Source organism: Cylas formicarius, unplaced genomic scaffold (genome assembly GCF_029955315.1).
Source record: "Cylas formicarius isolate icCylForm1 unplaced genomic scaffold, icCylForm1.1 PGA_scaffold_2__14_contigs__length_35257938, whole genome shotgun sequence".
NCBI lineage: Eukaryota > Metazoa > Arthropoda > Insecta > Coleoptera > Brentidae > Cylas > Cylas formicarius.
The window spans coordinates 29484354-29510337 of NW_026844319.1; the positions used below are offsets into that span (position 1 = coordinate 29484354).

The 25984-nt window shown below is 33.4% G+C and overlaps 1 protein-coding gene across 1 annotated transcript in view; it reads right to left on the reverse strand.

Annotated features, from left to right (window-relative positions):
- The window catches only part of LOC132697921 (protein Shroom), a 227211-nt gene extending 205640 nt beyond the window's left edge, over window positions 1–21571 (reverse strand). The window contains exon 1 of the mRNA XM_060663684.1: window positions 21370–21571. The gene's annotated coding sequence lies outside the window, so the exon portion shown is untranslated. The remainder of the gene's footprint in view (window positions 1–21369) is intronic.
- Window positions 21572–25984: the final 4413 nt, after the last annotated feature.

The window sequence follows — 25984 nt, forward strand, 5'->3', positions numbered from 1 at the left end:
ATACGTGTTTTCATAGTTTTTATAAGCGGATATGCAGAAAACTTTGTTACTTACTTGTTTACGTGCTTAATTGAAATATAACTATTTTAAGAACCGCTTAACCATGACTAACCATTGTTCTTTTCTAAAATACGCATTGAATATCTTTTCTGCAAATATTTATGGAGAAATAGTCCAATATATGAATATGAAAATGATAGATATTATTATAATTTATATAATTAATTGAATTATTACTATTTTAAGAAGCGCTTAAACAATGTTCTTTTCTAACATACGCATTGAATATCTTTTCGGCAAATATTTATAGAGATATAGTCCAATATATGAATATGGAAATAATAGCTATTTTTATAATTTTTATAGGGGGATATATACAGAAAAATTTCTTATTTACTTGCTTACGTACTTAATTAAAATATTACTATTTTAAAGAACGCTTAACCATTGCTGTTTTCTAAACTAAGTGTCAAATATTTTTTCTGCGAATATTTTTAAAGATATAGTCAAATAAACGGATAAGCTCTCAACATAATACGTATTTTCATAATTTTTATAGGGGATATGCAGAAAACTTTGATACTTACTTGTTTACGTGCTTAATTAAAATATAACTATTTTAAGAACCGCTTAACCATGACTAACCATTGTTCTTTTCTAAAATACGCATTGAATATCTTTTCTGCAAATATTTATGGAGAAATAGTCCAATATATGAATATGAAAATAATAGATATTATTATAATTTATATAATTAATTAAATTATTACTATTTTAAGAAGCGCTTAAGCAATGTTCTTTTCTAACATACGCATTGAATATCTTTTCGGCAAATATTTATAGAGATATAGTCCAATATATGAATATGGAAATAATAGCTATTTTTATAATTTTTATATAAGGGGATATACAGTGTGTCCAAGATAAGGATGCACAGCATGGGGATCTCGGAAACTATAAGAGATACAGTGTCGGTTAAATTAGACAAAAGTTGCGCATTTTAATACCGAACAAGATCCCGTTTTACAAATTTGAAAATTCCAAGCCGTTCCGGAAATATCCGAGAAAAACCGAAATATTGCGATTTCGTTTTTATTATTTTTTAAAGCTATTTGAAAAGATATGAAAAAACGGAAAACACTTTTCCATTGGCACTTTTTAATCTCTCCAAATTGACGTTAACAAATTTTCATTACAGCGTTTCGATTCCATGGAACCACCATCAACTTTGATTTTTCTTATGGGACGGAAAAAAAGTACACACAGTATTAGGTTGTGCTTTTCATTGCGAATTCAACGATGTACGATACAATACGGTTACTTATGTTTTTATCCAGAAAAATGGCTTTTTAATACATTTCTAGTATTTTATTGTAGTAGGCCATGAGATCCGAACGATGAAAGGCAAAAGAAAATGGTTGACAAGTTCGAGTTAATGTGTTTATTTATTTTCTAACTCTAACTGTTCATTTAACATAACAACTAAATCCAACAAGTTAATGAAAAACAAATTCTATAACAAATGTTCGAATAAATGACCTCCATTTTCTAGGCATAAGTACGCCCGTCTCACGGTAGACTCCAAAACACGACTTAACATTTCAGGAGTAATTTTATTAAACGCTGCTCGTACTGATTGACGTAATTGTTCCTCGTTGTCAAAACATTCTTTGAATACCTCATTTTTTATGTAGCCCCATAAGAAAAAGTCCAAGGGAGTTAAGTCCGGGGACCTTGGAGGCCGAGGTGTTTCACTGTAAGTCCCAATGTATTTTCCATCAAACCGTTCAGTTAAATATTGGCGAACTTCTCTGGAGTTATGGGCTGGGGCACCATCTTGTTGGAACCAGCAGCCTTGCACAGCGCCTAGCGGTAAATCATCTAAGGCATCTTCTAAATCGTGCCTCAAGATGTCAAGGTACCGCTCGGAAATTAAGGAATTATTATAGAAAATAGGGCCTATAATCTTGCTACCAAAAATCCCACACCAAATATTAAACCCAAAGCGAACTTGATGTCTGGATAGTCTATTAACACGTGGATTTTGTTGCGACCAATAGTGTGTATTGCGCCTGTTATAAATACCGTTATTGGTCACCATACTTTCATCAGACCAAATCACTTTATATGGAAAATTAAAACTCTCATCACACATCCTGGTATACCACTCACAAAAATGTCTACGTCGTTCGTCGTCACCCGGTTTTAATCCTTGACATATTCTGAATTTGTAAGGCTTAAATTCATTTTTCCTTAAAATAAACTGAGCTGTAGATTTAGCTACCCCATTCTGGTCTTCAATTTCTCTGGTAGAAGTTTGTGGATTTTCGATAACAGATTGTAGAACAATGTATTGGTTTTCTTCATTGGAAGGTTTTTGTCGGGATAATGCAGGCTTCTTAAATGATCCATATTCTTTCAGATTAAATAACAAACGCCGAAAAATACTCTTGTCAGGTTGTCTCCGCTCTGGGCATTTGTTAGAATACATACGCTCGGCTTCCACACAATTTCTTTGGCATCAGATGTAGCAAGACAGCATATCACATTTTTCTTCGTTTGTAAAATTACCTCCCTCCATTGTAGAACAAAATAAATTAGAAAAAGACAACAACAATAAAAATACAAAAACAATAACTAAAGGAATAAACTTATGATCGACTGATAACAAAGACAAATAACATTAATGTGTCATTGAAATTGACTGGATGTCATTTTGTCATGGCCTACTCCATTTAAATGCTGAAATGTATTAAAAATCCATTTTTCTGGATAAAAACATAAGTAACCGTATTGTATCGTACATCGTTGAATTCGCAATGAAAAGCACAACCTAATACTGTGTGTACTATTTTTCCGTCCCATAAGAAAAATCAAAGTTGATGGTGGTTCCATGGAATCGAAACGCTGTAATGAAAATTTGTTAACGTCAATTTGGAGAGATTAAAAAGTGCCAATGGAAAAGTGTTTTCCGTTTTTTCATATCTTTTCAAATAGCTTTAAAAAATAATAAAAACGAAATCGCAATATTTCGGTTTTTCTCGGATATTTCCGGAACGGCTTGGAATTTTCAAATTTGTAAAACGGGATCTTGTTCGGTATCAAAATGCGCAACTTTTGTCTAATTTAACCGACACTGTATCTCTTATAGTTTCCGAGATCCCCATGCTGTGCATCCTTATCTTGGACACACTGTATACAGAAAAATTTCTTATTTACTTGCTTACGTACTTAATTAAAATATTACTATTTTAAGGAACGCTTAACCATTGCTGTTTTCTAAACTAAGTGTTAAATATTTTTTCTGCGAATATTTTTAAAGATATAGTCAAATAAACGGATAAGCTCTCAACATAATACGTATTTTCATAATTTTTATAAGGGGATATGCAGAAAACTTTGTTACTTACTTGTTTACTTGCTTAATTAAAATATAACTATTTTAAGAACCGCTTAACCATGACTTACCATTGTTCTTTTCTAAAATACGCCTTAAATATTTTTTCTGCAAATATTTATAGAGATATAGTTCAATATATGAATATGAAAATAATAGATATTATTATAATTTATATACTTAATTGAATTATTACTATTTTAAGAAGCGCTTAACCAATGTTCTTTTCTAAAATACGCATTGAATATTTTCTCGGCAAATATTTATAGAGATATAGTCCAATATATGAATATGGAAATAATAGCTATTTTTATAATTTTTATAAGGGGATATATACAGAAAAATTTCTTATTTACTTGCTTACGTACTTAATTAAAATATTACTATTTTAAGGAACGCTTAACCATTGCTGTTTTCTAAACTAAGTGTTAAATATTTTTTCTGCGAATATTTTTAAAGATATAGTCAAATAAACGGATAAGCTCTCAACATAATACGTATTTTCATAATTTTTATAAGGGGATATGCAGAAAACTTTGTTACTTACTTGTTTACGTGCTTAATTAAAATATAACTATTTTAAGAACCGCTTAAACATGTCTTACCATTGTTCTTTTCTAAAATACGCATTAAATATTTTTTCTGCAAATATTTATAGAGATATAGTCCAATATATGAATATGAAAATAATAGATATTATTATAATTTATATACTTAATTGAATTATTACTATTTTAAGAAGCGCTTAACCAATGTTCTTTTCTAAAATACGCATTGAATATTTTCTCGGCTAATATTTATAGAGATATAGTCCAATATATGAATATGGAAATAATAGCTATTTTTATAATTTGTATAAGAGGATATATACAGAAAAATTTCTTATTTATTGCTTACGTACTTAATTAAAATATTACTATTTTAAGGAACGCTTAACCAATGCTGTTTTCTAAACTAAGTGTTAAATATTGTTTCTGCAAATATTTATAAAGATATAGTTAAATAAATGAATAAGCTCTCAACATAATACGTGTTTTCATAGTTTTTATAAGCGGATATGCAGAAAACTTTGTTACTTACTTGTTTACGTGCTTAATTGAAATATAACTATTTTAAGAACCGCTTAACCATGACTAACCATTGTTCTTTTCTAAAATACGCATTCAATGTTTTTTTCTGTTATAGTGCAATATATGAATAAGCTCTGAAAATAAAATATATTATTAAAACGAAAAACCTTCTAAAAAAAAATTCAATAATCTGGGTGAGATGCAAGTACTTCAATAGTTATAGGAAACTTTTATCGCAGTTAGGTGGCTTTGAGTTTGTCTTATTGACATTATGCCGGCACAAATAAACGCCCCAGCTAATCCGCACGTTAAAAATGTCTCGTTCAAGGCAGAACTCGAACGTTGTCAGCTTACATAACATCGCGTGTACCTTGTAGTATGTCTCAGTTGCCACATCGGTGGGCGTGAGTCTAAGTTCCGACCGATAAATTCCATTAATACCCATTAACCTAATTGCGACAAAATTGAGGGAAAAAAACGAGGCGAATAGCGCCCAAAAAAGCTGCTACAATTTTTTCTTCACTTTTATTTCACATTTCGCTTAGAAGAAGAAGAAAAATTGTCGTCTTGGTGGGGGGTCAACGAAGCAGTGTGCATAGTCGATAGCAAAGAAACCATTAAAACGTTCGGTGTGCGAGAAGTTTTATTAATGTTAACGCGAAATTGATTGAAACTGAAAAATCGCTAAACCGACGTAGTTTATTTTGCCTTGAACTCTCGTGAACGATCGTGATTACTCGTTATGTCTGAAGATCCAATCAAATATTAATTGGAATACTGTATTGGGATATTAGAATAACATTACCATATATTAAATCTTGACTTACAATGTGTTCAAATTAATTGATTGTGTATTAGATACAAGTTCAGCATAGTTCACTTTAGAATAATTATTTTGTACATGAATCCATTTTATGGTGTGATTTGCAAACGAAATAAAGCTAAAATTTAAAAAAAATGCCTACCCCATGTGTAATGTTCAAGTAATTTTAAAATTAAATTTTATCTAAAAGTAGCAAAAAGAAACTGCCAATTTTGCAAAATTCTTATGCCGTTTACGCACAACTCTAAAAAATAAACCATTTCATCGACTAAAAAAAAACTAAAGCAGTGGCAAAAGTATATTTTATTTATATTAATGTTTATAACTTTTAGATGCTTCCCTACTTTTATGTTTTACATTATATAAAAAAAGTATTTCGTATGAAAAAGTGTACACGATTTTCAACGCATTTAAAAGAGAACCGTATAAATTTAATAAAATACATTAAACTTAAAAAAAAAATTGAAAAGAAAACAATAAATTAATTAAATTAAATTAACAATAGCATAAATTCATAATTTCTGTTTTTTATGATTTTATTATTTTTTTAGGCGCTCGAATGCCGCTTGTCAGTTCTGTACATCTTGCTACTACATCGTCACTCACGATAGATTTGTCAAGACTCTCTCAAGTCCGCAAAGTCCAATAAAAAAAAGGCTCATTTTATTATTTTTTAGGCACGCGAAGCTCATGAAAATCTCCGCAAAGTCCAAACATAAAAAACGCTCATTTAGCTCCGCCCCCTCAAACAATATAAAAGCTGGTACAGAGTAAAATGCGAGCCACATTCAGTCAAGCTCTGAAAAAGTCAACAGGATGATTGGCGAATTGTTAGCTAGTTCGAGTCAACAAAAACAGACGCAGGAGGAATCCAGAAGTTTTATAAAAAGTAAAAACCAAATTGAATCGGCCATTGACTAAAAGGTGAGTAATATTGAGCTCAAACATGCACCACAAGAATACTTGGGCAATAATTGATATTTTGAAGAGAAAAAACGCTTCCATCTCAGATGCTGTAGAGCAGTGAAAACATTTACAATATATCTTCGAGAATATTGCAAAAATTACCTTTATCAAAAATGCAAAAAATTCAGTATTGACAGTCACCCATACATGTTGAACCCTCAAAAGCAAAACTATGAGTTAACAACCGAAGAAAGGACTTTGGAAGCAATGACTAACCGGGGGAGATTTAGTATTTTTGTTCAAACTATACAACGAAAATGCAGTTACGTTATTTGTCTAATTTTTTTAAAGAGTTGTGTTTAACTATTTATTTGAGATAATACTTTTACGTTGTTCTTTTTGTGTTGGTATCAATAAACAAAGATTTTTAAAAAACACGAATTAGATTTAAATCATGATTTTAATCGTTAGTAGCTGCCAATATGAGCGGGAGAGAAAAAAGAAAGCTAGTCGTGATTGGAAAATCAACTAACTATGTTTTAAGAACATCAAACATTTGCCCGCCACTTACAAGGCAAACAAGTCTGCATGGATGACATCGCAAATTTTTGAAAGTAATATTATATACGGAAATGAGATGCAGAATTAAAGGGGAGGAAAATATTACTTCTCTTAGATAACTGCCTTGCACATCCCCATATTCCAAATCAAGACAACAAGTGTATTACAGCCGATGAACCAGAGCTTAATAAAAAGCCCTAAAGTCGATACAGGAAAAACATTTCAATTGAAATGATCGAGTCTGAAGACAAACTTTCCATTAACATGATAGATGTACTCAACTTTATTAGTTAAACTAGGAAAGAGGTGACGGCAGAAACAGTTCAACACTCCTATCGTCATACAGGACTTATTACCGAGACAGAATGCGAAGAGGACTTGGAATATGATCAGCCACTAAGCAAGTGGATAAAGCAGTTTCAAACAACGTTTACGTTTACACGTGATCAGTTGCAAGATTTTATGGTGATAGATCAGGATTTGCCTATAACATCAGACTTGACACAGGAAGCCATATTACAACAATCAAGAAAGGGCGAGGAAGAGCACCAAGAGGAGGAAGAAGATGAAGAAGTTGATCTGGGACCACCACCAACCATTCACCAAGCCCTATATTCAGTTAAGCTGCTATAGAATTTTTTTTTGTATTATGGCCAAAATGCAAAAAAGAAAAAAATTCGAATGACTTAGTATTTGAAACATTAAATGTAGTTCTTATACATTTATTTAAAATGTTAAAATATAATATAAATAAAATAATATAAAATAGTTTCCACTGTATTTCATTTTTTGATAATGCAGTATAAATAAACATTTATATTTAAATTTTAAATTCTATGCTTAACAAATGACATTTTCTATAGAAAACTCAAAAAGTACGGACCTGCTTAAAAAAAATACTTTAGTTCACGGTCAGGTGTGGAGCGAGCTTTAACCGACAATGATTTACTGGCAATTTTGCTTGTCGAAACATTAAAAATTCAACTCCATTAATATTTAAATAAGTTCGAGTTATGTTTCGTCGAATTAATTTCCAATAAATGAAGTCCAAACATTTTGAATCGGCGTTAAAACCTTTCTAATTCATATAATAGGGTTTACGCTGAAATTGGGTTTTCGTTGGCGATTGTTACATCAAATAAAGCGATTGCAAAGCTTTCGAAATTACTCGCGATTTAACATTTCCAGTGATGCAACGCTCAATTTAAGAGATAATCGAACCCGCCATTGTCGCAAATGATATTTAAAATCCACGCGAAATTGGCAGTACTCAAGCAACTGAGATTTTCTCACAGAATAGAGAACATTTCTTGATTCTATTTATAAACGAGTCTTATTAGTTCCTTCGTACAAAAATTCCTCCATTGCCGTGCTCATAATTAACAAAATAATGGGCAAATCAAAATAAATTGAAAAACGAAACCGCCATAGACCGCTATATACATCAATCGATACTATACTTGGTGTTGCTTGTTAGTCGGATTTATCAACAAAAAATAAATTACCCACAAACTCTCTGTTCAGTACTTTCCGAGATATACGAGGTGTGTTCAAAAAGTAAGGCGACTTTTAAATTTATTAAAGTATTTATTTATTTTTATTTTTTTTATGCAAATTCTTTGTTGCATTATTTATTATTCTCACAAAAAAAATAAACCCGCAAGGAAGGTCGAATGTACGTAGCCCGTCTAAATACAAAACCCAGCTTACTTTTTGATCACATAGCCACCAAAACCGCGAAAGCGAACCCAAACTTATAATCAGAAGGAGTTTCCAAAAAACTTATTATTTTGCACTCCTAATTGAAATTAATTTTTTGACACCCAGCTTAGCAGTTAAATCATTAAAGAAAATCATTAAATGAGACAGCAGGACTGTGAAACGACAGAGCTCAAAAAATATACTTTTCATGGCTTGTATAAATGTCACCAAACGATTGACGTGAATTTCAAATCAAAACTGCTCACTTTTTTTCTCTTGTTTTTATACAACTTTGTCATTGACGGATCAAAGATGTTGGGAGATTTTTGGACAAGTGGTAAATCTGGTTTTGACGTTATATTTCTTTAGAACTTTTGATGTGTGGTCAGTGATGAATGTAACGAAGAACAACAGTGGCAAGTGTGGGGTTTCGTTGCTATTTGAAGGTTGTGCCGAAGTGTATTTTGTGATGGAACGTTTAATATCTTTAATACGGAAATTATTGGAGAGAAGAGCGGAGGTAAGGTGCTTTAATTATGGGTTCAATGACTCGGGCTGAGATAGTTTTACGGTTTGGTTGGTTTTGTAAAGTTGCTTGCCCGCGGCAACATAGTTCGGTGGTTTAATTGCCCTCCGTGCGCCGCTGGCCTCGTATATCCCTGGAACGGCGCAGAAACTATTTTTATATTAATTGCGGCGCGCAGACGCGCCGTGATAAACTGGGCAGCGCCTGTTAAATGTCCGCCGCGTTCTTCGCTCGGGCGCTCGTTAGAGAGATGCATAGATATCGGACGTTACGGCGAACGTCGCTGCGGTGTGCCGCGGGGTCGTAACGCGGGGCCCCCTTATCGGAAAAATATTCGCGACGACACGGCGGAGCGCCAGCGGCGCGCCCACTGTCCTCCCTTTTATCGAGGGGGAAACCGCCTCCCAAAATTTAGGAAAGAAAATAAAAATTCCACGAATTACCCAAATATTGACACCTACGTTTCCCAATATTTAATGCTATTCCGCAATATTTCATCGCATTTCCTCGTATTACTCAAATATTTCGACATATTTGCTCACATTACACAAACATTTCCCCGCATTTCTTTATATGTTCTCGTATCTGTTGGTATTACCCAAATATTTCCCCAAATATTATCCGGTATTTCGCTATATTCCTACGTATTTTCAAGTAAAAAACATTTTCCCCGTTTTTCCTGGTGTCACCAGAATATTGGCCTATATTTCACAATATTTCACTGCATTTCCTCGTATTACTCAAATATTTCGACATATTTCAGTATATGTCCTCCTATCTGCTCGTATTAACCAAATATTTTCCGGTATTTCGTTATATTTCTAGGTATTTCCAATTAACCAACATTTTCCCCGTTTTTCCTCGTATTAACAAAATATTGGCCTATATTTAACTGGCATTTCGCAATATTTCACTGCATTTTTAATTATTACCAACATTTTCCCCTTATTTCTTTATATTTCCGTGTAAATTCCTCGTATCACTCGAATATTTTAAAGGATTTTCGGTATTTCTTGGTGTTTTTTCGAATTACTAAATTTCTCTCCACATTGAAACGTATTTCCTAAATATTTTCCGGTATTTTGCAATATTACCCAAATATTTCCCGATATTTCCTCGTATAAGTTAAATGTTTCCCCCACATTTAATAAAGATAATTGTCATGTGAAAATATATAATTTCGTGAAAATGTGAACTTTTGGTTCTTATTTATTTTAGTATTACAAAATATTTCCCTATGTTTCCTCCTATTGCCCAAAAATTTCCGATATTTCCCTATTTTTCCACGAACTTCCCTGTATTACTCAAATATTTCCCTCTATTTCTCAACATTTCCTCATATTACTTCCCTATATTTATTTGTACTAACCAACCTGCATTTCCTAGTATAACCCAAATATTTCCTAGTATTTCCGGTATTGCTTCGTATTTTTTCGTATTTCCTTATATTTCCCCGCACTTTCTTGTATTACCAAAATGTTTCCTCATATATCCTGAAATTACTTAATTTCTTCCCATATTTCCCAATAATTCCTCGTATTACCAACATGTTTCCCCATATTTGCTCGTATTACTCAAATATTATTTTATGCAAAATTGAAGTCTTGTTTTTTTGTCTTTTGAAAGATGCATACTAGATAAAATCAAAAAATAGTTTAATGTGCTTTATACTTTATTCATAATAATAATACTGAGACTAGTTAAATATTTATTCAATTTTTTTTTCTATAAAATTTGACCTATGAATAAATAAAAAATAAATAGATTATTGCTGTTGCATATGTTGATTTTCTATAATTATTAACTGATAAATAAGTAGTTGTTTATTTGATATATAAATTTAAATGATCGAGTTCTCAAATATATTTATAGAAGATCATTTCGAGGCTCCCTTGAATTGGATCAAGACAAAAAGGGTCACTCTCTTCCTCTAGCCGTTCCGCACACTTCGCGGCACTCCTAAGCACCCCGCGGTATCGGCGCGGCGCACGCACGTTACGCCACTGGCCCGAGATGCTGCGAGTGCACCTCGATAGGCAAGACCGGTAGCTTAACCGGTCTGTCCCCGAGCAATACGATTTTCTTATGCCCGTTCCGAATTATTCCCTGTCTCTCGAGTCGGCGATTCCTACGCGCGCGATCACGCTACGGTCCCGTTCGTTAGGCCGCGTTGCCAAATTTATTTTCGGGCGATTATTAAGAAGCCGTTAGCTGGCTCGTGCTCCCGATTACGGCTCACCTTATGCATTTAAAGCGTTTATGTAGATGGATCGTCGGAAGACCGTTAGCTAATCACCGCGGAGCTAATTGGATGGGGCTGGCCAGACGAAGGATCGAAAAAACGGTGACCTGGAAAATCCGGATTTCGGTGGAGATCTTTGTAGAGGCGGCAGGAAGTGCCCAAGACCCTCATCGATGACGGACATGACAAAAAAAAGTTCAGAAAATTTTCTACAAATAGAAGAAAGAGTTACTTTGTGTATTATAAAATATGTTTTTTATTTTAAATATCCGAAATACCACGTTAGACATTTTAATGAAATTTGACGCAAGTGTATTATGCAGCACCCGTCTATTTCAATCCGATGTATGATTCGTAACAATATCGTTAATATAAAAGTATGAACAAAATTATTATCAATATTACTTCTTGTGCATACGAAGTACGTAAACTTAAATAATTAAAATAAATTTAAATGGGAGTAGTTTATTATTTATCTTGTTGTTAGGATGTTATCTAATTAAAATTGTAAAAGTAAAAAAGAACAGGCCTCAAACTTTTTTTTTCTGAAGGACTAAAAACCAGTTTTACTTGGATATGAGATTGGAGATTGCAGGGATAATTTCTATTTAAAAAGAAATCAGTGGCGAACTATTAATGTCTGCAAAAATAGACAAGCGAAATTCCGTACACCCGTACACTGGCGTGTATTTGTGGTACACTACACAGATTAAAGATATAAAAAAATATATATATATATATATATTTCTGAAAGCTTAATCACTGTTTACCTCAAAAGCTAAGACGTTTAGGACATATGTTCATTAGAACTATTCTTTTAAATTATCGATATTCAATATATATATTATCATTATTATTATTATGATTTATTTTTTACGCAGAGAGTTGGTATTTTTCAAATTCAATTTTAAACTTTCTCAGAGAATTTTTTTTTATATTATTAATTTTCAAAGAAATTTGTTCTTTAGCTACAGTAACCATTTTATTTGCACCAAAGAATCGTGCATAAGACATACTTGCATTTAATTCAACATTATATTCAGATGATAATTTAGGGGCCACGTCTTCTTAGCATTTAAGAAGAATATAACGCAAATTACGCAAAACACAATCTACTTCTTCAGGATTAGCCATAGTAAAACTAAAAGAGTTGGAGACGTCATCGAAACTTGAAAAGTAGGTATTAATATCTTGATTTGTTTGTTGCCGTTTATATTAAAATAAGGTCGGCTACAGCTTTTTGGAATTCGTTTCATTGGACATTTTTTCTTATGTTTGTTATTATGTTCTCTAATCAATAAGTACCAAGGAAGCTGTATGCAAATCGGCATTAAACTTTTGTTGATCAAAATTTTCAAAACAACAAACAACAAGGATTAAAAAAATGTTTACTTACATTAAAATTAAGATCATTCCAAAAGAAAACACATCGTTTTTCGCAAATTTCAGCACCAAAGGTCATTTTCTTCCATTTAAATAAAAATCAACGTTTACACAAGTTATTTACTGTCTTATGACGTCGCACTACAATACATTTCTCTGCAAATTTCTAATTTTTACTCATTTCATACTAATGTTATATTAATTCGGTACTTTCTTGGCCTTAACCTCATAGGTTATCTATTGTTCTAATACTACGACAATTATAGCCGTTCACTGCACCTAAAGTTTTTATCTAATCAGGTGATTATGGCTGTTTATCCGGATAAATCGATAGACGTCAATAGGTTTGCTTCTCCCGTCTGGACTGGAAGGTGGATTATGAAAACTACCAGATACGGATCATTTTCTTGAAATTTAAAGGTGTTGCCCTTTTCACTTGATATTAGAATTTTACAAAAAAAACAAAGGTCAACGAATGAAATGAAACCAAAACTAACGAAATATATGATTATATTTATATCCGGCCGTGTAGATCCATCTTGAAAAGTTAACGCTAAACAGATCTGCAATAATATAATACAAGGCAATCAATACAAATATGTGTCGAAATATAAAATATATTTTTTTACTCCCGTCTGTAAAATACCTAATTGCACACCGATCTAGCGTGCGGGAAGCGCCACTTTACCCCGTCAGTTTCGTTTCCCACGGATCCGAGCCACTTCGGACATTTCCGGAATTTTACCGCACGGGTTTGGGAGCGATCGGATGTTTTCGGAAATTTTACCGCACGGTTTAAATTTTGACGTTTGAATGTGTTCGTGTTGTTTTGCAAAAATGTACCCAAAAACTAATATACAGAAAAGTGTTATGGAATATATCAAACAATTTAAATTCTACATTCAGCTATAGTTAAGGTCTAGTGGACTAGTCTAACGTACACAGTTAAAAAGGGACAACAATAGCAGAAACGATCGGAGTGATAAACGAATAGGTTTAATGTCGACTGGTAAGAGTAGAAAATATAATAACAAGTGCGGTAAACGGCATTTGACTCACGAGTTTATTTGACACGAGCGGAGCGAGTGTTTAATAAACGAGTGAGTTAAAAAGTTTACCGAACTTGTTGCATACTATACTTTTTCTACGACCGTTAGTTTTCGCGTACAGTTTCGCTAAACACGAATACATTGACTGACGTGACTGTCAGAATTGACAAACGTCAAAATTCAAAGGTTGGGAAATATCTCCGAAATCATCCGATTGCTCCCAAACCCGCTGGCTGGGATCCGTGGGAAATAAAACTGACATGGTAAAGTAACGCTTTCCACAAGCTAGATCTGAGTATAATTAGGTATTTTGCAGTAGAGAAACTCTTTATCTCACTCGTTTATTAAGCACTCGCTCCGCTCGTGTCAAATAAACTCATGAGTCAAAAGCCGTTTATCGCACTTGTTGCTTAATATAGTATGTATTTCTTAAAGTTGCAAGTTTATATTTCATATCATGTATATTTTAATTTAACCAATTATAAGGGACCTTACAAAAGATCAAAATGAAGATGGTTGTCCAACGAAAACCGCTGTTTTTTCGATTATTTCCATTGGTGGCACATGTTAATTAATTAAAATTTATACGGAGTACAGTGTGTCCAACTTTTTATGATTTTAAGACGTATCTTCTTTGTTAATAAAGTTTTTTCTTTATTTTTTTTATTAGTTCACGGAAAAAATGTGCCCATTCTCCTAACACGTCTTAGTAAAGGCAATCTCTCAGTTAACCATAAAATTTGACTGAGAACTAATTTTGTGTAACAAAGTATGTAATTTATGTAAATAAAATGAAGACAGCTTTGTATTTTTAGTTTAGTTTATACACCGAAATTATCGAAATATCGAGTCGATCCTTTCGAGCATCTAAAAATTCGTTTTTTTTTTTTAATTTTGTTACGTCAATTGTCACGCATAATTTATATACGAGGTGTTATCAAAAAGGAAGGTGACTTTTGTATTTGATTTGATTTTTGATATTTGATTTTTGTGTAATTGCTTACCAGATGCGCCTCGATGATTGGAAAAAAGGATGGCACGAGTGTATTACATATAGATAATTTTTTGATAAAACTCACCTCGCATACCTCTCTCCTACGACAGTAAAGTTCTTAAACTGTCGAAATTATATTTTTGGTTTAAATGTTTATTGGATTTGGAGCCAAACCGAGAACTCATGAAGCAGTAAGTGAGAGAAAGAGTTAGATTGTGCGAAAACTAATAAGAACACAAGAATCGACATTTTATTGTGCACCTTCTGAAGTACATTGAATTAGAAACTAATAATAACCTCCCATTTTTAGATATTATTTCTTATCAATAGAAAATCATACCCAACGTCGGGGGGAAAATCATACACGACATCCGCAGCGCCACGGATTTTGAATGACAAAATTATTGGACCTTATTTCTTCAATTAATATTATCTGAAAAAAAAATGAAATTGAGCCGTTCACTGTAATTGTGCGGTTGATTGATAACGGCCGTACATCATGTGCGTATAAGTAATTTCCAGAGTAGAACGCTATCAACTGAATACGGATTGTTGGGCAAATGTTCGAGGCGATATTTCATCGCATCGAAAGTAGATAAGCGTATGCAAATTAATATTTGTATTTATACGTATAAGAAAGCGATTCGCTTGCGGGACGCCATTGGCGCGGAAAAATCGCTATGCGTGGGCGTAACAAGGTCGGTTTTAAATAAGGGTAATTACGACAACGTTTCGAAAGGAAAGAGCCAACAGCAGGGTATTCTCGCGACCCAGATCCGCGCTCCGGATTTAACGTCCGACACTATAAATGATTTATCATAGTCCGATAAAAGCATTTAATAAATCATCAAATATCATGTACTAAATATAGTCTAATTAGATTCGACGTAGAATCAATTCTTACTAAAGCCCCTATTCCTGAAACGCTCAACATCATTTCGGAGATATTAAAATCCGAGAATCTGTAGCCAAACATTCTCATCTTAATTGAAAAATGCTTGTCTTGAACATATTTTTCTTATAACGGTCCGACACGTTCCAGCTAAAATCAAAATGATGGAAATGCTAAGTCGCCTTATGGTGAAGAATTCATAGTGGATTTTATTAAACATTTAAGCTGTATACATCCCAACAGACGTTTTACCATTGAATTAAAAACTAATAATAACCTCCCATTTTTAGATATTCTTATCGATAGAAAATCAGACCTAACAACGAAAAATCCGAGAGTTTATAGAAATCTATAAGCTCTGCCCCCCTCAAACAATTCATAAGCAGGTACAGAGTAAAATGTGAGCCAGTTTCAGTCAAGCTCTGAAGAAGCCACCATGATGATTGGAGGAATCCAAGGAATCCAGAAGTTTTACAAAAAGCACATTTCATTTTCTTTTTGCCCCAGGCGCCAACTATCAATGTTTACGTAAAAAATGTAATTCTTCAATTGTTTTTCGGAAATCAATTGAAATTACGCAAGCGTAACGAAGCAAACGAACCAAATTCTACATCGCAATAGGGCCTGTAGCGGTGGCCTGAGGTTAACCGAAATTACGAATCGCTTTTAGAGAAAGGCTCTTTCGATCGGCAACATCCTGTATATCGATGCCGACGGTGAAAATACGATCGAACCCGCCGGTATTTATATCAAATTATGCAATCGTGTCATACTTACATAAACGAGTCGCGAGGAAGGATGTTTGTATGATTTCGAGTCTAATGGCTTATAATTTTCCAATTAAAAAGTTCGTGTCGGCTCGCGTTTAACTGTGTTAGCGTACCAGGCCTAATGGGTAAACAGTTTTCCGCGTTTTTCCGTGGAAAATAAGTACCAACAATGGTTAGTTTAGAATATTTATCAAACACGATAATTTTGTCGTCGGAATAGATGAAAATTTTCATATTAATTCAGAAAGATATACAGAGTGTCCGCTTTTCCATAGCTTTACTTGCTACTTTCGAAAAATCGATAAAATCGATTCCTTTCGAAAGTATACGCGCGTAGGTCCTAAAGGGCCGCTATTGGTACAAAAATGATCAGCGTCGAGAAAAACATTTTTTTTGTCTGTCCGTTCTCCGTTCTCTGTAGACAAAACCCATTTATAGCCATAAATTTCTAACGGATTAAGATAGGGGGTTGAAATTTGGTTCCTTTTTTACCATCCATGATTCGCAAAATATATGTAAAAACGGTCCGCGACCGGACCTTGGCGTCCATCTTTTTTTTTCGATTTTCGACTTGAACTATGCTATGAAACAGTATAAGTGTACGAAATTTGAATCTATCGATTTGCAATTTTGCATTAGTATAGAGCCTGGGCCCTTGACGGAACCTATTGAAATTGAGAGGGATCGATTAATGAGAAGTATTTTTTAAAATTCCAAAACCATTTTTTTTTTAAATCAAAAAGTAAATATTTCTCGAAAATTGTTAATCGGATGCAAAAAAATCTTAAACAAGAAGACGCGGAATATTGACGCCTATAAACTTTTTTTATTCTTGACAATTTTCTGAAAATATACAGGGTGTGCCGATATTACCAAAAATATGAAAATTGAGTTACTTTTCAACGGAAAAATGTTACTCAGTCGGCGGTTTCTTCTACTTGACAATTTAGTCCATAGAGAGAGCTAAAAGTCTTGTATTTAAAGTGTTCGCATATTGTACAGGATATTCGACATATAATATGATATGCTGAAAAATGAAGCCTGGAATTTGCAGTTATTGACTTCAAACTTGGCATATCTTGAAAACTATGAAACCGATAGGCAAAATTCTTGAATCGTAAAACGCGTAATGTCGAAGACTACAACTTTTATTTCAAGTATTTTTCGATTATGTACAGGGTTTGTCAATCGTGAACAAAAATCTGAAAGACCATGAAAATTGTTTTTTTCTTTAATAAATTATTAACCCCAAATCAAAATTCGTGAAAAATATTGACAATTGATTTAAACACTGATAGGTATTTAAAAACATCCAAATGAAAATCACCATTTCTCGTACTCAATCGAGGCGCGATGACGTCATTGATTATTACGGCGTACTGCATGGTTTCAGAAAACAAGTCTTTTCTCGAAAACTGTATATCCTATTGAAAAAATTGATATACCGGGAAACGTGGGAGATCTAGGGCTATAACTGTTACTTTGGGATTTTTTTGGATTATGTACACGGTGTGTCGATTATTGGTAAAAATACAAAAGATCCTGAAAATTGCCGTAATCTGGCTTAATTATTTGCTGATAATGACAAACTATGAAATATGGGATAAGTTGGTTTAAACAGTCTCGAAAATTTTGTTTAGAGAGAGTTTGAGGTTTCGTCTATTATACAGGGTGCGCGAGATGTGAAATCTCTATTATTTGTGCAAATTATTACATTTATCTAAGTTTGCAGTCACTGTAAGGTTTGGCGAGACGTGAAAGTCACTTTATACAGGGTGTATGCACAATATAATATTCCCTATAAAGTTCCATAGTGGAACGCAGGAGCACTATAGCAAAACAATGTCTACCTCTGTAAGAAAAAACTGCGAAGCTCCTTCTTTTTAAAATAAAAAGCGGCTTCGCGCTAGGCGCTACGAACTTGCCCCGCCCAGCGTTGATTTTTCGAAAGCAATCTTGTTTCCCTTCGAGTAATTTTGAGAATAAATAATCGTCATCGTTGGCGATAAATTTTAATGCTTCACTAAATACTGGATCTGTCCAAAATAATTCCAATAAACAACATGCCATTGACATCTAATGATGTTTTACGAGTGTTGTTTATATGGGTAGAGTCACCGAATCGAGGCCAAAAATACAAATAAAATGTATATTATTTAGTGCTCTAGGCGAGTTTCAGCTTAGCCAGAAAACGTCAGTACATACCTAGCTGCTTGATCAGCTAACCTAGTAGTTCAGTTTTATATAAACGTATGGCCCCAAATATTTAAATTTTCAGCTAGAGATATATTTTTTTAGATATTTCAATGAAATTTGGCACACATTGATAGTACGCCACCGATTTCTCTTAAAAAAAATAAAACAGACATAAACACAGAGAGCATGCAGAGAATAATTATCATTATTATTTCGTCCTTAAGTAATTGTCTATCAGTTTTATTAAAAAATACGGATATGTAATACATAGTACAGTAGTACAGTGGTACAGTAGTACAGTAGTACAGTAGTACAGTACTAGTGCAAATAAATGAAGTTAATTTAAATAAGAATTATTTGTTATTTATTATGTTGTTAGGATGTTATGTTATCTTATCAAAACTGTAAAAGTAAAAACAGTCTCTTAATATTTTTTTTATGAAAGACACTAACTAAAAACTAGATATTTTGTTTTAGAGAGATAGTTTGCTTTTCATAAAACTAAGTTCTCGATTAACCAGTGCAGTGGTGACCTAATTAATCCAAATATTATTTGTTCATTCGTTGGTTCTCTGCATGCTATCATGTTAACGAAATTGTTGTGACCATGCGGAGTTTGTTGAGTTGATGTTTTAAGCGAATACCTTACGATCGGTCTTAATTTTAAGAGAAATCAGTAGCGTACCATCAATGTCTGCCAAAATAGACAGGTGAAATTACGTACGCCCGCCACTGGCGTATTTTACAAAAATTGCGGTAAACTAAATATTAAAAATTTTATTATTTTTGAAAACTTTATCACGCTCTATCCCGAAAGTTAAGACGTTTAGGACATACGTTTTTAAAATGGACCCAGAAATCACCCCATCCCCCATACTTTTTGCCGGTTAATAATATTTTCATTAAAATTTATTAACTAAACGGTATTCTCGGGCATTGTCTGTTTTTATTTTCGTTTTGTCGTCGGAAACTCTAATTGTTAAGAGTTCGCTGCGGTTGTCTCTTGTTACTTTCGAAAAATCGATTAAATGAACCCCCACTGGTACAGAAATGATCAGCGTCGAAAAAAAATTTGTTTTGTCTGCTCTCCGTTCTCTATCGACGCTTCACAAAAACGCTTCATAAAACTTCCGAACTACTTTAGCCAGTACGCTGAAATTTTTCTCCTTTTAAACTGTGCACGAGATACATCAGCCTATCGAAAATGACTGCGATCGGACAGTGGCGTCCATCTTTTTTTTTGCGATTTTCCTCTGTTTTTCGTACATCGTTAAGAAACACGATAAGTTGCCTGAAATTTGTAGCTATCGATTTCAAAATTGGCACAAATATAGAGTTTAGTTCTTCAACGGAACATATTGAAATTGGGGGGGGGATCGGGAAGTATTTTTAAAAATTTAAAAAACGTATTTGCAATCTTTTTTCAAAAACGGTATATACGGTCGAAAAAATTCTTGAACCAAATGACGCGCAAGATCCGGCCAAAAATTTTTTATTCTTGATGATTTTTTAAAAACATGCAGGGTGAGTCGTTAATTTGCAAAAAAGTGAAAAATAGGCTCCCCTTGTATAACCATAACTAGAAGGCTGTGATTCCGAAGCTAGTTTTTTTATAAGACTATATAGCCCGTATAGACAGTTAAATTTTTGTATTTAAAGTTGTCACATATTGTACAGGGTGTTCGGGATATTCCGTGCTATATTCAAAAACGTCGAATATGTAGCTACCGACTTTAAATTTGGCAGGGAAGTAAAACTCCGTACCCACATATAAACAGTAGAATTTGAGCGTAATCAAGTATCACCAAATATTTCTTAAAAATTTTTGAAAAATTTCACTTATTTTGGCTTCCAGAAAAACATGTTTTTCTCAAAAACTATTTAACGGATCGGCAAAATTTTAGAACCAGGAAACGCTGGAGATCCTTGGCCATTTTAAGCATTTTTTCGATTATATACAGGATTTTTTCATTATGGGCAAAAATCTAAAAGACCGCGAAAATCAAAATTCTTAAAAAATAGGACTAATCGGTCTAAACACTGTTATAGGCCGTATCAAGGGCTAGATTTTTGTATTTACGGTTTTCATCTATCACATACTCTGTTCAAGATATTTAAAAAATTCCAAATGAAAATCACCATTTCTTGCCCTCAATTTAGACACGATGACGTCATTTACTATTACGACGTACTGCATTGTTTCAGAAAACGAGTATTTTCTCGAAAACCATTTACTCTACGGAAAAAATTCGTATACCAGGAAATGTGGGAGATCCAGGGCTAAACCTCCATTTCGAACAATGTTTGAATTGTATACAGGGTGCGTCGTTTATAGGTAAAGAATCTAAAAAACCCAAAAAATTTCCTTCTTTTGGATAAATTATTGGCGATAAATGAATATCTGTTAGAGATGAGATAATTTGATTTGAAGAGACTAGTAAACTGTGTAGAAAGAGAGTTTCAGTTTTCGTCTATAATTGAGGGTGGGCGAGATATTTCAAAAAATATTATTTTAAATCGCAATTTACAGTACAAATTTTAATATTTGCCAAAGTTTGCTGGAAGTTTGAAGTTCGGCGAGATGTGAAAAACACTTTATTCAAGGAGCATGCACAATTACATCGATTTTGCTAAAGTTCCATGGTGGTCTGCAGGAGCACGATCGCCACGATTTTTCGCAATCAATCTTGTAATCTACGTTCCTGCAAACTGTTTCTGACCTTACAAAAGTCCTCAAAACGGTCACGTGTCATTGAATTTCACGCTGGCGAGTGAAATAGTTACGAAAAATGATCCCTTCCGCAGAGTTTGATATCATCCGCGCAATAAAAGCCCAAAATTTAGACGCTCGTGTCTCACCTCCGAAAGACCGCTTAGAGGGACCAGTCGTTCACCATCGGCTTGAGTCACCACGGGAAACGAAACCACGCAAACCGAACGCACCTTGCCGATGATTTTTTTTTTCTCTCTCTCTCTCGAACCCGCACTGACGATCACCAAACGGGCACTTGAATCGCGTATCGTTCTGCAGAGACCGACGCCGGTTCTGTCGAGACCAAACACTTGACTATCGTTGGCGAGTTGCTACGAACGACACCCAGCGAAACCACTAACGTTCCTCTCTTTCGTCGAGCGTTCCTTTCTTCGACTACTCCCCCCACTTCACCATCCGAGTACCAGTACCACACGTTTTGAAAAGAGAAGTAATAAGATGTAGACGATGTTACTCCACTATGTATATTGCTAACAGACTAAAAGAATGATTCGTCATATCATCGTCATTCATCTACGATGTACGAGGGCTACCTTTTATATTTCGAGATTTGTAACAAAAAACCCTGATGTTTAACACACTTTTGCATTCGATAAAACCAATTGTCAAAGCACTTTTCCTAGATCGATTGGGACTCCTACGAAAAATGCATTTTAAACGCATCAATCGATTCTTCTGGTGTCAAAAATAGTCGTCCACGTAATTTATTCATAATGTATAGGAATATAAAGAAGTCATTAGGTGCTAAATCAGGACTTTATCAACGTTTTTAATTCTCAAAAAGTTCTTTGTTTGCACTGATCGGTGAGAGCTAGTATTGTCGTAGTGGAGAGAAATTCGTCTTCGGCCATTAGTTTTTCTAATATCTTAATAATATACTAATAATAATAATAATAATAATAATAATAATAATAATAATAATATGCTTTATTTCCATACGACTTACATTGCAAGTTTAAGATAATGTCAAAATAAATAAAGATACATTTTTATTTATTTACGTTTTTAAAATAACACATCGCATTATAAAAAACAAACACAAGTTGAAATGGACAAACGTTGATTAAAACACGAATTAAAAAGTGCACTGCAGTTACTCTTGTACAGAATAAAAGGCCTTCTGGATAAGCAATCGTTTCACCGCAGCGCAGGTGGTAATTTATTAAAAACTTTTATAGGAAGGACGATTCAGCTATTTGCTAGCGAACTTAATTAATGTTTTGGAATACCTAGGTTCTAATTCTGTCTTAAACTATAACGTTCATTGGTTGCACGCGTACATATATACTCATTATAATTAAATTTAACCATCGTTACCGAGTTCAGTATGTATAGACTGAGAAATGTCAAAATTTGTGTTTTAATAAATATATTTTCGCAGGAATAATGTTTCGGTTTATAGTGCATTGTACGAATAATCCCTTTTTACCCCAGCAGTAATAGCATAAGAGACTATAATCGACCCTTTTTTTAAGTTGCCAAATGACAAAACAGTGTGTGGATAATTTTTTGAGAATATAGTCCACCTGATGAGACCAACAAAGACCAGAATCGAAATAAACTTCCAGAAATTTCGCAACCCGCCTCTCGTCGATCGTTTTATTATTACACATAACTAAGATGCTCTTATCTATGCCTCTTAGTGAGACATTAATCAATTCGGTTTAATCATGATTTAATATAAGACTTATTCTGTTACAATAATCAACAATATCTGCCACCGCCTCATTAGAGTTTCTTAGAGAGATACTCCATGTCAGGACCGCAGGAAACCACAGCTCTATCATCAACAAATCGTGATAGATAATTATTATCTGATCCACAGCAAACTATGTCATTAATATAAGATAATAAATAATAGATGCCCCATTGGAGATCATCTTATCACCAGAAAAAAAAATCTTATCGTTTTTTTTTAAGACAACTTTTTGCACGCCATCTTTTAGGAAACTCTCTAACCATCCTAGAGCGTTGCCACGAATAGCACAATGATTTAACTTAAGAAGCAAGAATCATCAATGTTAATTAAGAAGCATCAGTGTTAATTACGTCAAAAGCTCTTTGTTGATACTCCCTTACGAAACCCAAACTGGTTATTGCTGATTAAGTTTACTTTCTCTAAAAATCCCAACAGCCTTCTATAGAAAGCTTTCCTAAAATTTTTTGAGAATATTGACAACAATGTTAGTTAGAGATTTCGTATAAATTACGCTTTTTGCATATCGGTTGTACTATGGTTTTTTTTTAATATATCTGGAAATCTACCATCTGAGAAGGATTCATTAATAAGATAGGTTAATGGAGCGACAAGTAAATCAACAACGGACATCATAAAGGAGTACGGTATTTCATCAAAACCTGCTGAATGCTTTTTTGTAACAGATAAAATTCTAACTCTGATTTCATTATTCGAATACGGCCTCAAAAACAATGTTCTACTAATCCCGTTTCCTCAATTTAAGTTAAAATTTAAATCAAATCCCGAAGTTAGTCGCTTAATAGACTGTATAAAGAAATCATTAAAAGCAGATGCAGCCAAATTCATATCCGATAGAGTTTTATTGTTATCAGTAAAATATATAGGAATGACCTTTATGAAGGTTAGCCCTTTTTTATAATTTGCCAAGATGCCTGAGATTTACTGCTCGAACTTAACATAACATGATAACTGTATAATTTTTTTGCATCGGCAATTGTTTTCTGATGCTGCTTTTCAGCAAACAAACTAGGGAGTTATTCCTCACTCATAAAATACATTTATTCAGCGATGAGACGCCTTTTAGAAGCTAACTTTAACCTAAAACTACTCTAGAAGTAATAATAACCTTATGGCAAGTTTTTGGAAAATAATGAATCAATACTGTTTTCATTCGCTAATTCTTGAATCGGAGGAGAATATGTATTGTTACAGAAGATAAATTAGAAACCAAGGAACTAACTAGGTGCCAAATTATTCATTTGATTCAAAATGTGATAACACATCATTAATTTGTTTTTTTGCTTGGGCTTTATAAATCTAAGGAAGACTTCTTATTACTTCAGCCATGTGGTGAGAAAAGAATTCAATATCGTCCTTTTTTGTTACATTTTTCATTAAATTTGCTGGTCTATCGTTCCTCTCTTTCAAATATTTTACAATAATTGCATCTTTACTGTTACATAGTTGTCGCTTACGAGCCAAACTTTTGTTTGCTGGAGTGTCAATTTCTTCCGTATTGTTCTCTCTGGCACTTTCTTGCGTATTTTCATTATTCAGTATGCCTTGGGATGTATCTATCTTATCCTGAGTCTCCGACAAATTAATATTCGAGCTTCAAAAAATTTCAAGTTTTTATTTTAGGGTTCTTTGGAGCTACAGAGCCGGTTCTTAACTTATTATTCTTTTTAAATCTGCTATAAGTATCTGTTATGTATTTGCACTCCTTCTTGTAGTAATTACCTAAAAGTGTACAATATTATTTTCCTGCGAAGTATACTTTGGAATAAAATCAAGATTTGAAACATTAACTCCATCTTTTATTGGCGCCTCATATATATCAGCCATCATAAAGCAAGTTCCTAAGGTACTGAGTACAAAACTAATACCAATTACCATGGCACCCCCTTCTGCAAATGAATTTAAGCGCGTAGAACAAGAACAAATGTAAATTGTGTTGGCAATTTTTTCCCTTCCATACAATTCCTCTAATTCTTTTTGCCATGTTTTTTAGATAAGGACAGAACTTACTCGACTAAGCAGTTTGGCCTTAAAGTTTGAAAATCTCCGGATTGACATTTTGAATCCTTATGCAATTATCAGCACATTCGATATGTTGCAGTCTTCTGTATGCTTAAAAATTTAACGCCTTTGCTATCGACGACATGTGGTGAACTTTGCTTCTGCATTATGAACTGCTAACGTAAGGATCGCTAAATGCTAACTGATGCCCTTTTCTTGAATGATTATACCTTTATTGCGTTTTTCAATAATCCCACTCGATTCACTAAAGCAGTCAGCACTCAACAACTAATCTATAAACTTCTTGCTTTTTACAAAAGTTCCGGATTCCTCCTGCGTCGGTTTTTGCTGAGTCGAAACTGCTGACGTTTCGCCAATCATCCTGTTGGCTTCTTCAGAGCTTGACTGAAACTCGCTCGCATTTTACTCTGTACCTGCTTATATATTGTTTAAAGGGGACGAATCTAAATGAGGGGCTTAAACATCGTCTTGGTGAAAAAAATATATAACAGCTAAAAGTTCAGGTTTTCACGAAATTATATCTTTTCACATGACAATTGTTTCGACAACACTGTGTCTTTATCAAATGTAATATTTACAAACTACCTGCTACTATATATAAAAACCAACAATTTTCTTAAACCAGAACTTTTCGAGTTATATCAAAGACAAATCAAAGAAGTAATTACTAACTCCACACTATTTAGTGACAAAGACAAGAAATTTTTAACAATTATGAATCCAAAACCGCTGAAATTATATTCTTTAATTAAATTACAAACAACATATGTCCGTTAGACCATTCTTCTCTTATGTAACAGCTCCAGCAGTTAAACTCTCAACAAAATTAGTAAATATTTTAAAGTTCCAAACAGATTTTATACCAAAATTGGCATTTTTTTTTTTTTTTGTATTAATCAACTAAATTAAAGATATCAAAATCCCTTCTAACGCAACACTATTGCCTTTTGATGTACAAAACT